Raw genomic sequence first — 17,678 nt, 5'->3', positions numbered from 1 at the left:
AGTGGGCGGAAAAAAGTGGCGAATTTTGGAGGGAACATCGGCCCTCAGGCGATAAATGGGGCGAGAAAGTTGGTGGGGGGGGGGGGGGGGGACGGGGACGAATTCTTTTTGTCGCCTGTTTATTTGTTTGGTTTATTATTATTATTATTATTATTATTATTATTATTATATAATATGAGTGTGATATATATTGGGCTATAAGACCACTACACCCCTAAAACAAAAACTCACCATTTGTTGAATGGGCGCCACATGACACAAAACGCCACATTTTATAGCCCCTCCACTACACATAGCCTAAGACTAAGTGTAGTGAGGCTATGTGTAGTGGCGTGGCTACAAAAAGGGGGGACTTGCGACACTTGACGCCCAGTCACCAAATGATTAGTTTTTGTTTTAAGGGTGTAATGGTGTTGTAGCTTCTCATTGTCACGACACATTTTTTTATTATTTTTTTTATAAATAAACTAAACAAATAAAAACTCATTAAATTAATAATTAAATAAAAAAATACATAAAAAAAAACATAAAACTAATATCCATAATATTCGTGCATTTTTTGAACTTGTCGTTGTTGCAATAATGTGGCATCTTCGTCTAACCGTCGGGGATTCGTAGTCTTTACTCATTTGCCGCAATTCTAACACAACGACAAGCTTTTCGTGGTGTTTATTGGTTCTTTCATGGTACCGATAAGTTCCATGGTATGGGTTTCGAAACGATCCGAACACCTCGTTTAGATGTTCGACTTCTTATGTCCTCCACATTGAATCGTGACGACGACGAACCCTCCCCTTTTTTGTATTCTTTTTTCTTTCTCTCCCGCGGGATTGAGCCAACTCATGTACCTCGTTTTCGTCTTCTAAATTAACCGCGTCATGTTCGTTATCGAGGTTGAAGTTATGAGCATCAGAGGGGTGTTGTTGGTGTGCTTAGATTTATCGAAGACAATGTCCTCGACTTTTTTGAAGCTCGTGATGATGCGCCGGCTCGTCGAGCGACCAGAACGGTGGGTGCCCATTCTATTTTGGGCATATCTTGTGTTTTTCCCAACAACTTAAATGCTTAAACGCTTTCTTGATTAGCCATTCGATTTGCCCTTGAGTTCGAAAGTCGTTTAACGCTTGAGATTGGATGTCAGCGTCGTTTTGCCCGCTACGCCAACCGCGATCACTCAAGCGGTTGTATATCCCGGCAAAATTTTGGCATTCGGAATTAACGACCTTCCAATGGGCTTGGATCGCTTCTTTACCCCGGGTATTCTTCCGGTTTACCTGTTAGCACGAGCCAAGCTTCAAATACTTTTCTCCAAAATATCCCGACGACTTGAAAGTTAGCTACAAATTAAAATTATTTTACACAGTTAATATAAATTTTTAATAAATACTAAAGAAAGTTATATAAATACTTAATATTAAAAAACTTACCATCGTCGGGATCCTCCGAAATGGCGATCCAAGCTTTTGTGAGAGCTACTTCCTCATCCTCCTTCCATTGCTTGTATAGATCACCCGACGTCATTGGCTGTGCTTTTTTTTTTGTGTTTACGGGTCGTCTTTTGGCTTGAACTAGAGGCCCGTGTTGTTTGAGTCTTCGGCATTGTCACCGGCCTTGGCTTCGGATGGCTAGACCCGAACGCCGACATGAGGTTTAAGGGTCTGAGAAAGTTGGCATACATGTTTAAGTTCAGGTCAGAAAAAGGATACAAATAGCTTAGGTTCAGTTGGTTTCCGGTAATTGAGAACCATTGAATGTTTAAGCTCGGTTGGCTTGGTTGGTTTGCAACCATGGTATTGACCGAAAGGAAGGAATGGTTGGTTCGGGTTGTTTCCAGGATCCATTTTTGTATGTTTTTTTGAGGAATTGGCATATGGTTTGTATGAAATAGAGATGAAGTTGGGTTATAATGAAAACCTTGTTGAGTTGTGAAACCCTGGAAAATTCTAGACCACATATTCAAATAATTCAATTGATTTGTGTGGTCCATATTAAAAGTTAATAAAAAACTAAAATCAATTTTATTAAACATTTAAATAAGTACAAAAAGGACAATCTAGTAAATTAACACATAACTGCTTTTGTCTTTTCTCTTTCCTCCATCAAATTAACATTCTATTTCTTACTTTTTCTCTTTCCTACTCCTCTTCTCTCTCCCTCTCTCTTTCCCTCTCTTTTTACAAGCTCCTGTCAGGTTTTAAACGAATTTGTATTTTCCCGGCACTTTTTGAAAATCCGTCCCACCACATGTCGATCTCTTATCGGGTTTTCGGTCTGAAAGTAATTTAAAACATATGTTAATTGTATAAAGAAAACATATGTTAATTGTTTAAACATATGTACAAAAACAACAAACATACGTTAATCTTTGCAGGATTTAAGAAAAAACATATGTTAAAAACAACAAAAACATAGGTTATTTATGTTCAAGTAAATTTTTTTTTTGATTGAATTATGGTTTTATAACACCAAATTTCAATTGTCCAGATCAAAAAATGATATATTTAATTATTTGAAAAACACCCCAAGGTGTTTAACCAACAAAATCACTTAAATTGGTGGAATATATATATATATATATATATATATATATATATAAACATCGAATATATATATGAAAAAAACACCCAAATAAAAAAAAACTCAAGCATTAAAAAAATAACAACCATAAAACATTTGCAAGGTAGGTAATGATTGTTAAAAAACCCAAAATTCATAAAACCTTGTTAACCAATTCATCAAAGATGTACCCCCCTAAAAGCAACATTAACTAGTATATAAAGTCAACATTGAAGATTTGAAATAAAGATTTAACTAACCGAATTTTCCTTCAAGTTCTAAACATCGAATATCGTATCTTATTGTTTAGGTAGAAAGTACATATCGTATGTTATTTTTTGTAGATCCGGTGGTGTAGCAGCCGCAAGCGGTGGTAGTGTTGAGGTGGTGTGCGGCGGCGGTGGATGGTCTTGTAGAGGGGCCGAATCTTGTTCTTGGTAGAGAGAAATTGCAGATCCGGTGGTGTGGCGGCCGCAAGCGGTGGTGGTGCTGAGGTGGTGTGTGGCTGGCGGTGGATGGTGATGTAGAGAGCCGGTCTTGATCTTGGTAGAGAGAAATTGCAGATCTGGTGGTGTGGCGACCGCAAGCGGTGGTGTGTGGCGGCGATGGATGATGTCGTAGAGGGCCGAAATTAGATCTTGGTAAAGAGATATTGAGATTTGTTGTTGGGCGTTTTGAGTTTTGAAGAGAGAGAAAGAAAGAATTTGGTGGATGTATGTATGACATAGAAAAGAGAGATAAAGAAAAAAATGTTAAATGACTATAATAACCTTCTTCAATATAATGGATTAAAGACAGAATTACAGAAATTGTCCTTTATGTTTGTACCAAATTTCACTAATCGTCCTTTATCTTTAAAATTGATATGTTTTATCCTTTACGTTTCAAAATTCAACAACTTTTGTCCTTTTGCCCTAACCCAGTTAGTTTTTCTCGTTTAGTCAGGTTATGTGCAATGCACATGAGAGCAAATTAGCCATTTTACTCATTTAATTAAAAAACAAAAATTATAATATCATCTTTCCTCTTTCACCATCTTCATTCTCATTCACAAAACCCTAGCCCACCACCATTATACACCACTACTAGCTGACCATCACCACCACTGCTAGCCAACCATCACCACCACCACCCACTCTCTTCACCATTTTCGTCTTTTAACAATGAAGCGGCGGCGGTTTGTCTGAAGCCATGGCGGCTCAGCCTCTCTTTTAGTTGATGATTAATGGTTTAATTTTTTTAGTACAATGGAAGGTTAAGCTGCTCACAGAAGTCATGTGGGGATTTTTAGATGATATTTTAGTGCAATAGGGATTTTTTTAGTACAATGATTAACAGTAACAGCAAATTGCTGTTACACAACAGGGGCTGGTGGCGGCTGTTCTGGTTAGCATGAGCAAGACGGCGACCTATTGTTCTAAATCCTAGCTCCGGTACGTCATTGTCATCTCGTAAGATATTGCGGTCAAGATACGATGGTCGGTTAGCATTTAAGGGTTGGAACAGAAGCGTCTACAGTTTATCTTGAAGAACCAAACCGAGCGAAGATGGTCATTTAAGGTTTTGCAGGAACATAAACATCTACAATTTCTGATACATCCACATTCAAATTTTCAGGTATTTGATTACATAACTCACCTCTTCCTTAATCCACAAGTTGTAATTGTACCGTCCCCTTTCACCTCAATTTTCCCCAAATCACCACCAAACCCTAAACTTAATTCTTTCTTTTCTAGAGATGTATCCTGGTTGGAGTTTGTGATTAGGACGTGATGTTATTATATTTACGGTAGACGGTGGCTGGGTGGTGGCGGTGGTCGGCAGCAGATGGTGACGGTGGTGGCTTGAGAGGTTTCTAAAGATGGTGAAAGGGGGAAGATGATATTATAATTTTTGTTTTTTAATTAAATGAGTAAAATGACTAATTTGCCCTCATATGCATTGCACATGACCCGACTTAACGAGAAAAACTAACTGAGCTAGGGCTAAAGGACAAACGCTGTTGAATTTGAAACGTAAAGGATAAAACATATCAATTTTAAAGATAAAGGACGATGAGTGAAATTTGGTACAAACATAAAAGACAATTTCTGTAATTCTGTCTCGATTAAATAATACATAAGCCTATGTTGATGATTTTAAACAACGTAAATTGAGTTTACAGGGTTTTCGTAACTGGAGTGAGTTTTTATTTTATACTTTCCCTATATATATATAAATTTTTTTTGTTTTTTTTTTTATTTAGTGACCGTTCCCAACGGTCAAAACACTGAATAATAATAAAAGTGGCGACGAGTTTCCCTATATATATATAAATTTTTTTTGTTTTTTTTTTATTTAGTGACCGTTCCCAACGGTCAAAACACTGAATAATAATAAAAGTGGCGACGAAAACTCATCGCCCCCTTATCGACCCATTTGTTGGGGGGGGGGGTTCCATATTAAAAACGCCCCTGTCGCCTCTATATACTCGCCCACTACGGATGGCCTAAGTGTATATGGGTAGTATAACTCTATATGACTCATTTAGTTTTTAAAAACCAAATTTTTATTTATATGACTTGTACATAGCATAGGTTTCTAAATCAAATTTTTATTTAAATAACTTTTTGTAGTTTTATCAAATTTTGTAATCTTTATTACAGTTTAGTGTAGGTTCACAAGATTATATATATATATATATATATATATATATAAAGGGATGGTTCAAGAGAGAAGTGAGTTTATTGTAACGAATGCAAGAAATCAATCTAAACCATTGATAATGTGTAATCAATGGTTAAAATAAAAAATGACATGTTTGTAATTACCATGACATTAAAAAAGCTTTTTTTAATAAAAAAAGGTATAAATGTTATCTGATTATTAACAAATTTAAATCAAAATTAATTTGCTTATCATCAACTTCCCTAAATAATTAATGCTCATCATCATTTTTACCTAAATTAATGCTCATCTAGAATTTTTTATCAACACTTATAATTTTCAGGTATCAAAAGGCTGGCGTGTACGCTATTTTAATGTTTTTGTTTTAATGTGATGGATATGGTTGACTAAAAAAATAATCTATACAATTTGGTACAATAAAAACGATTATCTAGGTTTGTAACTTTCTCATAAATAATATTATGTTACTTACCTAAATTAAAATTCAAAAGGTTTACTAACTTACCCTTGTGATTTAAAAAAATTGGAAATAAAAAGAAAAAATATGATTGGTTAAAAACATTTCTTGCATTTCTTGAAATAAAACCATTTCTCTCTTGAACTTATATATATATATATATATATATATATATATATATGCTAGATTTTATCCCCCGTATTACGGGGGTTGTTTTCTATTATTTGTTTATAATATTTATTTTTTTAATTGTATGAAAGTTAATAATATAATTATGGTTTGATGTTGAAAGAGTTTTAACAAATAAATGAGCTGTTATAACTCGATTAAAAAGCTATATGGGTTTGATGTGACCCAAGGCCCGTTTATTTTATTTACTATAAAATTGGTTTTTCAATTATAAATAATATATATATATATATTTATGTTTCTTAATTATAAATCATATCTTTTCTAAAAAATTAAATATTATTTTTTAGCATATCCGTATTTTATAGGATTTTCCTATCAAATATTTGGTGAGATTTGTTTTTTAATTTAATGAGATGTTATAACCCGTTTAAGAACTGTCTGGGTTTGGTAAGACCCGTACCCATGAATTCGGGTCAACTGCATGAGAAGCCTTTATTTAAAAATCAAGCAGATCTGGTGACTCCAAAAAATGGGGGAGCGACCACATCGCGACACGTAGGATTTTTATGTATTCATTATTACGGGGGTTGTTTTATATTGTTTGTTCTAATATTTATTTATTTATTGAATTTATATTTTTTTATTGTATGAAAGTTAATAATATACTTATGGTTTGATGATAAATTGTTTCACAAATAAATGAGATGTTAGAACCCGGTTTAAAAGCTATATGCTTTTGATGAGACACAAGACCCGTTTATTATTTTTACTATAAAATTGGTTATTTAATTATAAATAATATTTATGAAAGTTAATAATATACTTATGGTTTGATGAGACCCAAGACTCGTTTATTTTTTTACTATCAAATTGGTTTTTTAATGTTAATAATATATATATATATATATATATATATATATATATTTATATAGAAAAGAGTTCAAATAAAAAACAAGTGTTTTGTGAGAAGTGTGAGAAGAGCTTTAAAATAAAACAAACCACCTAAATATGACACTATACAACATAAATATTAAACAATACAATTATTTAGAAACTACCAATCTTAACCACTAAATCATAGATCCAAAGGCCTAGATCTATTCTTATTCTTCTCACAAAAATATTGTTCTTTTACATTAACCCTACCCTATATATTATATTTATATATATATATATATATATATATATCTTTTTAAAATAAATAAGATATTAATTTTTATTATATTCTATTTTATAGGATTTTTACATCAATAATTTGGTGAGAATAATTTTTAATTTAATGAGATGTTATAACCCGTTTAAGGAATATCTAGGTTTGGTAAGACCCACACTCATGAATTCGGGTCAAATGCATGAAAAGTCTCCATTTAAAAATCAAGCAAATCTGGTGACTCCAAAAAAGGGGGAGCGACCACATCGCGACACGTAGGAGTTTTATGTCTTCGTTTATATATATATATGTCAATTAGGTCGGTTCTCGTTACGTTTGCTATGCTACCAATATCAAAATGGTATGTACAAGTTTGGTGCCGCTAACCAAATGGCGGCACCAAACTTGTACATCAAAATGGTATGTACAAGTTTGGTGCCGCTAACCAAATGGCGGCACCAAACTTGTACATACCATTTTGATATTGGTAGCATAGCAAACGTAACGAGAACCGACCTAACGTCAATTTTTGTTTAAGTAACGAAAACAGACTGAATTCGTGTAAACTCACTGCATCAACATCCAACATCCGGGACTGACAATGCTAGGGTTTTGATGCCACTTTTTTTTTTGTTCCAGTACCATAACGAACGTAACGAAAATCGACCGGATGCCGATTTTTTTTTATTTTTTGTTTTAGTTCCTAGTTTATAATATATTTTAAGGGTAAATTACTGGAATGAACATCTTTGATCAATGGTTTATAACAATATGCATGGTTATATTAGCCATCATCTATCCAATAGTTAATTTTTGGTCCAATAACCAAGCGACACGTGTAGCCGGCTAAGCCATAGCCAACACTTTATGGACAACTGTCATGTGTTAAAAGTAAATTTGATTCGTTTTCAACTAATAAAAATTCAACATGTGTTAAACATGGCTAAATTTAGCTTACAACTCTAGCTTTTTATCCGACATCCTTAACTATTAGCTGACTTTGGAATATGCATTTATTTACTTAGCTGGCTCATTATGTTCCATCTTAAGCTGCTCCAATTCAACTAACATGCTAAAAATTCACTTAGCCGTTTTCTTTTAGCCGTGTAAATGTAGTCGTTAAATTTAAATAGTTACCTATCCAATTAAATAGTTAGCCGACTTACATTTATCTTTCTCTTATCCGTCTTCTTTTATATTTTTAGACGTAAAATTTAGACCACAAAATTAAATACTTTTACCTTCCCAATTAAATACTTAGATGGCTTATATTTGGTTTTCTCTTAGTCATCTTCTTTTGTTCTCTTAGCCGGCATGTTTTAGTCACGATATTAAACATGTTTAGTGTAACAACTCGGTTTTACCAGTTTATAATGATTTTTATAAGGTTTTAATTAAAAATACATAATATACTCCTATTAATTAATAATTTGAAATATAAGATGTAGTGTTTTATAAAAGATTTTATTTTATATAAATATTACTTATTATCTTCAATACCAGTATAAAATAAATCTTTATTAACTAATAAAAAAACATATAAATACATTAAACGTATTTTTGTGTCTTTGTGCCCAACATTTGTCTTTATACTTATCATTGTATTTTAGTCATTGTGCTCAATATTCACTTAATTTGAGAAAAATAGAATTATGTTTATTGTGTATTACACTAAAGTCATTGTGTAATATGTAGTTTCCATTGTGTTTTACGTTTCAGGTTATTGTGTTATATGTATTTGCAATTGTGTCTTACGTTTCAAGCCATTGTGTTATATGTATTCATTATTGTATTTTATGTTTCAGATTATTTGTGTAATATGTATTCATCATTGTGTTTTATGTATTAGATATTTGTTGGTATTTTTCATTATATTTACATAATATTATTACACAACGCTGTTATTAGTATTAAAAAAAAACATAATGATGAGTTGAAAAACACAATTGCGAAAAAAATACAATAACAAACAGAAAGACACAATGACGAAAAAAGAAACAATGGTAAGCAAAAAAACACAATGACGTAAATTTTTTTAATTTTTATATAACAAAATCATACTCATATTAAAGATTAAAAAATGTTTGTTAGTATGGTGAACTTTTTATTTTATAAAAATATCATAAGAAAAAGTTATAGACGTTTCAAAATGATATGAGAATTAACATGTGACTTGCATGTAGAGAAAGAAAATATGTACTATTACTTTTATACAATTTTTCTTTTAGTCTCACTTGACACATGTCAATTAATTATTATTTCTCACACTTCTCATTTTTGTTAGTCTTTGTAGAATAACTCAACCCCAAAACTTAAAGCTTTTTAACTAAACAACGATCGAATGAGGACATGAAAACTCAAACTTTTAAAGATATAGACTTGTAAACTTGTAACATTTGTAAACGTATATAACATATATGAACATGTAAACTTATATGCCCGTAAGCTTGTGAACTCATAAGCGTGCAGCTCCATAAACATGTAACTCGTATGTAGTGGTAGGGCCAAAAAAGATTTTCGGGTTCAGTTTTTTTTTTGTGCTTGGTTTTATTACAATCCAACGTCAAAGTTTTCGAGTCGGGTCGATTTAAGGTTCGACTTTCTTTTATAAAAATCAACAAAACTGCTAAATGCCCAAATTTAACACAATCAATATGTACATAATCCTAAATGTAAAACAAATAATTCCAATTAAGCTTAAAAATGTTACAATTACACATAACTCATAAATGATAACATAAACAATCGAACAAAAACTAACCTTGAATTTTTACTAGCTCATATTGGATTTTAAAATAGAAATTAAAGATGGATAATTATTGATGATTTAGGAGGGTCGTCGTGAAGGGCTGGTTTCCTGGTCCGATGGTGAGGCAACTGGTGGAACTCAGAAGGCCGAAGGTGCAAATGATCAGACGCTAGGTTTTTATAATAGTTTTTAGAATTTCATAATTTATTTAATCATTATTTACTTACTTAGGCTTTATATTTTAATAAATAAAATGCATAACTACTTTGAAACAACTCTTCATTTAATAAACAAAATACATAAAAACATTATTCTTAATTCCATAGGCTTTGACTTTCATTATGAATTCAAATGGGTCATTATCGAAAGCGTTAATTTGTCTGACCATATTTTGCTATTTCGAACACAGTTGGTGCTTTGTATGATCGTTTGATTGTTTGATCCTCCTTCTAAAATAAAATTGTTAGAAACTCGTAGCCAAAAACCTGGCGTTCGTTGTTCCAAGGGTCTAAGTCTTCGAAAACTTAAACCCCAAGCCTTTGCTAATGCTACATCTTCTTCATGGGTACATCTTTGTGAGCCTACCTTAATTATCTATTGAGAATTTGGCTGCTCCATATAAATTAAAATAATGGGTATTTTTTGGGTTATTTTTCAAAAAAAAGAAGATGATGAAGAAGATTGTTTAAAAATATTGAAATGGGGGTTTGTTTTATTATATAAATTAAAGGTTTTTATTTTTAATTTTATTAATGCCCAACAGTTATATTTATCGCATGTGTGTTATTTGAACGTTATGTATAAAACGCTACCTAAAAAAATTGATCGAAAACGCTGGGGGAGGGGATGCCGATGTTCTAAGAATCAACTTTCAGTATGCACAAATATTTACGTGTTAGGTTGAAAAGCCAACGTCCATTTTGACCAACAAAAAAATGATTTTACAAAAGATTTAAATCACCAACATACCTCACATGTTAAGTACGTGAGAGGTTTATCAATTAAGTTTTAACGCCTGGTAGACCATCTCTCAGACTATCAGGTATGGATACCTCTTTGCTTCCTAGTTTACAGTGCCACGTCAGCGACACATCACACCCTAATCCATTTCACTCTGTTTCACAATATTAAAGAAATGGTCACCAATTTACCACTTTCATTCTCTTTTTAATAAAATAATAATTGTATACATCTAAAATACGTAAAAAAAACCGTAACATAATACTGCATATACAATATTAAATAAAAACATAATATTAATAATATTAAAATTATATTATTAAAAATATTATAATACATTTACATATGAAATAAAAAAGCAGAAAAAAACATATATAATTTAGTAAAATATTAAGATGCAAATGGACAAAAGGTTTCCACACAAAAGCCCAAAACCCACCTACCGTCTTCGTCTTCCCCAAACTCACCCACCATCGCTATCAATTCGTCACCACCAGCCCTCCACCACCACACCATAGTCTAACAAATGTTGAAAATATGAAACATTTTTATGAAAATTGAAGTGGAGCGGGGTTTTGAGCAGTGAATTTTCCACAGATTTCTTGCCGCTGGGTGACCCTGACATCGCCGGGGCGGTGATTGCCGCCGGCACCGCCTGCCATGTCATCAATTCAGCGGTAACCGGCGTCCACACCCATCAGCCTAATGGTTGTTTTTTCTTGGTTCAAACCAAGTCAAAAACCACCTAAACCATTGGAGTGGTGGTTCAAACCTAAAACAAAGATTTTAGGTTTGATTTTTCAAACCAACTATTGTGGGCTCAAATATCACATCTTTCACCCCATATATATATATATATATATATATACACTAATATTTAAATTTATAAAATATATTTAATATTATACATATATACATATTTTTTATATTTATTTCAAAAATCATGTATTTGTGTTAGTATATTTTTTTACTTAACGACAAGTTTAACGGTTAGATTTTTTAACGGCTAGTCTTTTAACGATTTTATTATTTATTTTACAACGCTTATCTACTTGTTATATTTTAGTTAATCTATTTTTACTACATTTTTATTATATTGCTATTTATTTAAATACAAATTATAAAAAATAAATATTTTATAGTATTGTGAAATTCTTCTTTAAAGTAAATGTAAAAGTAAGTGATGATGTGGAAATGTAAAGATGGTTTGAGAATGTGTATTGTTGAAGTAAAAAAGATGATTTTTAAGAAAGCTGATGTGTCAGCGATGTGACTGATTTAAACAGAAAACTGTTGAAGATGATCTTAGTGTTGGTATTTAAGTGCGTTACAAAAAATAAAGTATTATATTCATATTTGTTACTTGAAAACCATAACAGTCAAAAATTGCTTTTTAAAAACCAAATACACTAATGGCATAATTAACTCTTATCTATATTTTAATTTACTTTTTACCTATTCTTAACACAATTTATTTTTATTTTTGTCCATAAGCAATGGTTTTCTTAAAATATTTATATTTAATTTTCATGTGTTTTATAAACCGATGCAATAATATGCCCTAAGTAACACGATACATAGATTGAGGTTCATGTGATTACACGTGGTTCTGAATTTCTGATTCGAGTTAGGATCAGCGTGGCCCATGTGGTTGAGGAAATTGGAAAGCTAGTTGAAGTGTGAATATGATATATATATATATATATATATATATATATATATATATATATATATATATATGCATTTAAACTTTTTATCCAGCTGCAAAATGGTTCCAATTATCAAAACCCGATGGTTTTAATTTCTGGTACGTAGAGGATCATTCAAGCAGTTCTTGAATCAGAGAATTAATCCAGATGGCTTCTCAGATAAGTTTGCATGGTACGTACTACTGTTAAAAGTATTTATATATATATATGTTTAACCTAGACTTGAGTATTATCACTAAATATCACCCATATATTAAAACTGCATTTGCTTATTGATTATATTAAGATATATTGAAAGTTTGAAACTGATCCCTTTAGTTATTTTGGTTAAAACAAAAACTCATTTCCACAAAGAAATTAAATTATATGCAGTAACTACTCTCAAGTCTCAAAAATGCGAGTTAAACTTATCAAAGCCATTTAATTGTCAAAAAAATCATACATATTTTTTTTCCAACATAGTATTTTGCGGCGATTAAAAGAAGAACTAGTCACCCATGGCTTCTACTCTCTTTGAGATCCTCATCATCAAAATCCCTTCCACTATCAGACCTGCATTTTCTTTTGCTTGCCTACCAATTTGGATAATACTAAAATGACTTAAAAACCATAAAATTGTAGTTTAGCTGAAACAAGGTTTTTACCCCGCGTTACCGGGGCGGTCGATTTGAATAGTTGCAATTGGTAAAGCCATTGCGACTATAACACCACCGGGGTGGAATCCAATTACGATAGATGATCATACTTAAACGTATATTAAAATAAGCATGTCCTAACTATATATTTGGAAATTAAGAAAACATAGTATTTTAAAAGAGTAAAGTGCCATTTTCGTCCTTGTGGTTTGGCAAATAATGCGAATTTAGTCCAAAAAGTTTATTTTTTCCATATGGACCCTCTACGTTTCCCAATTCTTGTCAATTACATCCAAATTACTAACCCCGTTAAATTTAATCGTTAAGTCAGGGGTAGACATGTCTTTCGATATAGAAATGAAGTTTACATTTTATTTGTCAGGTAGTTTATATGTAAATATTTTTCTTTCTTTAGAATATCATATTATTTCAAAGTTGTGATATCTTAATTTAACTTCGTTAACTATTTTTTCACATAGGCAATGTTGTGTATGTCCAGTAGTTTCAAATTTACAATTTTCCTTTCTATGGTTTCATTTCACTTGCAATTAAACCTGAATTCATTAATGGTCGTTAAACCCATCAGTGTGCCCTTCATATGAGGGGCAGTTTTGTTCCTTCGTTTTTCCTTTTTCCCCAAATACACCCCAGCCCCTCACATGAGGGGGCTTGTGAATTAGGACTGAGGTTTATTCTGAGAGAAAAACAACAAAATTGATCATCACACGCAAATGGGTTAACGATCCGACTTAACGAGGCTAATAAATTTGGGTTTAATTGCAAATGAAATGAAACTACAAGGACGAAAAATTTCAAACTTGAAACTATTGTGCTAAAAATGCAGATTTGGACAAACCAGAGGGACAAAAACGCAGTTAACTGAAATAAGTATTATAATAAAGAAAGAGTGAAAAGACATGTCTACCACTGACTTAACGATTAAATTTAACGGGATTAGTGATTTGGATGCAATTTGCAAGAACTGTGAAACGTGGAAAGTCCATATGCAAAAAATAAAATTTTTGAACTAAATTCACATTATTTGTCAAACCACAATAACGAAAATGACACTTTACTCATTTTAAAATTTGTAAGAGAAAATAATATATGCTAAAAATTAATTATGAAAATAAATTAGATATTAAAATCAAACTTGAAAATGAATGAAATTAATACTGAAAATTGTATATTTGCTATATAGAGGTGTCTAATTTGATAATTAATTAATTATCATTGAAAAAGTTTTGTACATGTATGAAAAATTAATTGGTTTATTTCATGAATAATGTTTATTGTGAGATAACTAACATTTGGTTTTTAATATATATATATAACGCAAAGCAACCTATAATAAGGAATGTTCTCACCTTATGAAGTTGTCTACTGTCTCTTAAATTACCCATGAAATAAGTAACCACAGTAAGTTGCTTTTGCAAGAGCAAAGGTAAATTCCAATGAATTTAGTGCAACTATGTAATTTACCAAACTAACAATATCATTACAAAATTTAAGGATGCTTTACACATTATAAAATGCTTACCACTGCCAAAAATCACTCAGTTCCTTGAGCAAGAATCGGAATAGTTGGTTCCAGTTTCCAATCCAACCGTAAAAAGTTATAAGAATCGTTACTGGACCATGAAATTGAAATATACCTTATCTAGTAATATGCTTCTTTTTCTAAAGCTCAAGATGCCATGAAGTGATTGCTATATTACAAACAAACAAACAAAAGTTGTCGCACTGGAAGCATAATTATCTAATGGAAAAAAATATAACTTACGTGCAATCCGCAACTTAGCGAAAAGGGATCTACAAAAATATTCCTGATAATCCGAGTTGATAAAAGTTATTGTTTATTTTCATAATCTGTTAAAACAACACCATTACACTCATAAAACAAAAACTCACCACTTGCTGACTGGGCGTCACATAGCGCAAGTCGCCCCATTTTGTATCCGATCCACTACACATAACCTAAGGGTTGTGTCGGTTGGTTATACGTTTTTAAGCGCCACCATCCAACTGTCTATATGTTTAAAATCAAGTTAACATCAAGATGTGCTGCAAATAAAGAAACCGTATTTGTTTACATGCATTGTATGTTCGTTTATTATCCAAACATAGATTCTACAGCAAAGTGGTACCATTGAGGGTAGAGGCAGATCCAGAAATTTTCGCTACGGGGGCATAAAATACAGGGTTTGGATCAAATACTAATGAAATTAACGTGCTAATTGTGAGAATCAAGTAGAGTAATTATATATATAAGTATAGTAATTATGTAATTACATCATAGAGTTATTACATTAATTTTTTTTTGCACACTTTGAATTTATATATAATTTACTATAAAACGATTACAATAAAGTGGCGGGCAAACGGGCAACAAGCTGCACCGCAATCCCCTTTTGAATAGCAAAGCCAATCCTGCTAAAAACGAATCTTTGGGACCTAGAAGCTGAAGAGGTTCCGTGTACGACGCGTTGAACCCTACTCAAAAATTTCACAGCCTCTGGGGCAGGAAACCAAATGTATCAAAGGCAAATGGTAGAAAGACATGTTGATTATCTAAACAAGCTTTCTCGTGTTTAACAACTTTGTCCGATTCAGCCTTCAACGCAGCCTGACCCACAGTAAACACATGGTCCCTGAGCCCAACAAGAGGAGACACTCCTGTAATATCCACAAAGGCGTGTTCCCCCCTGCCCACCCGAACACAAGAATATCAGCTGGTCGTAAAGTAGACCCCCCTTCAAGAGGATCCGTGAGAAAGTTAACAGGGGCCTCCTTTTTATCAGAAATCCCTGCCCATTTAAGAACATCACACAGAACATCCCTAACCAAATTATGTCTGTATTTAAAGCCAGACAATTCTTTGCAATGCACCGTATGGTCACCAAAAGAATCCAAACAGACCTTGCGACAAATTGGGCAAGGCTCGTCAGTCGAGAACATATGGATCATTAACCGGTACTTATGGATAGCCCGATACTCCAAACCCGACATACGTTGGCCTAATCCTTCAATGGGGATGACCGATAGAAAATCTGGAGCCCGAGGAGCCTGAAGGCATTCAAACACCGCCTTTTGGCGAGGGGATAGATCAAACTTTACTTCTAAACTTTTGACGATTCCGCTAAATAAGGCACTCGCCACAACATGTTGGGCTTTAGGGGGGGGGGGTGTTCTTATTAGAGAACCCGCTAAGATCAAAATCTGGAAGTGGAGTACGTAAACGATCCATCGCACACCCATAATCAGAGTCCAACCCATAAATATCACAACCCCGAAGAACATGGTCTTGCAAACACCTCGACTGTGCTCTCGAAGCCACAAAAGCATATGTAGATACATCCTCGGCCGAACATAGACCCAACCCCCCATAACGGGTTGGAAGTGATGCCAACTTCCATTGGAGATCCCCAAAGAACGGACCTCCACAAACCACGATGTCCTCAATCGCCCTTCGAAGACCATTGTCAAATATAGACAGCTTCCCCCACATACATAGGTTGGCACGTTCTCAAAACGAACAAAAACTTGGCGACTCCCATACATGAGTGAAGCAAACAAAGCTCGCATTGAGGATCCCGAAGTCTTGGGAGACAGCTCATCAGTTCCACAGCGCTAGATGCCCTTTTCATAGCCAAACTGTTGATAAACACCGCATCCCGGCTTACAGCACCACCAAGGAGTTTCACGCCAAGCACCGTCCTTCCAATCTCGCAAGGGAACAACCCCTCCTGTACCTTCACCCCATTGCATGTTGGCCAAAATAACTCTGTTTTCTTAATGTTTAATTCAAGACCCAAACGAGGCCCCTCAGACCTGATAATATCTAATGCTTTGGCCACCTCTCTAGTATCCCCGATAATCGTGCCATCATCCAAGTACCAAGCATGAAAGAGAAGCTTGCACTGATCTCTGATTTGGTGAACAAGTGGGTGCAAAAGTAAGGCAAAAAGGAGAGGCCCAAGAGGGCCCCCCTGTTGAACCCCAGTGGCGGATTTAATGTAAGTATCACCCACATATAACCTAGCCGACTGCCCATATAAAAAATCCACCCAAAGGGAAATGGAAGGGCATCGACTTCAGACCTCATGTAGAAGGGTCGTCCTATCTACTAAGTTGAAGGCATTGGAGAAATCAACAGTAAGCATAGCCAATGACCCATCCGAATGAAACTGATTTAGAAACCTGTTCGCGCTATGGAGCACGGCCTCTGCCCCACTGGGGACTCCCACCCCAAATTGAAAGTCACCGAGGTATTTAGCCATCTCCTTCCCGACACCCCTCATAGCCACCTTAGAGACCAACCGCCTCCAAATGGCCCCAACGGCAATAAGTCTAATCCCATTGTCCGGTTTAAGCAACGACGTAAGTGGGGCAGACGCAACAAACTCTGCCAACACCTTAGGACACCTTCCCCCCAAAAATAAATTAACCATCGCAGAGATAGCCTTGAGCAAACCATCCGCAATCGGAGACCCCTCTCCGCACAATGCATCTAAAATGTGTTGGGCACCCACACGAAGTCCCTTTAGGGAAGGATTAAATGCACCCAAGCACACTATCAACGTCCACAACAAGGGGAGACTCAGTAAGCAGGCATAATCAGAGGTGCCATGATGGGATGCTTAGACGAAAAAGCGTTCAAAGT

The sequence above is a fragment of the Bidens hawaiensis genome, unplaced genomic scaffold (genome assembly GCF_021521415.1).
Source record: "Bidens hawaiensis isolate Kalapana, Puna unplaced genomic scaffold, B.hawaiensis_p1.1 tig00024657_1, whole genome shotgun sequence".
NCBI classification, from domain to species: Eukaryota; Viridiplantae; Streptophyta; class Magnoliopsida; order Asterales; family Asteraceae; genus Bidens; species Bidens hawaiensis.
The sequence above is the reverse complement of the archived record's forward strand: the minus strand, read 5'-3'. Positions refer to the sequence as shown.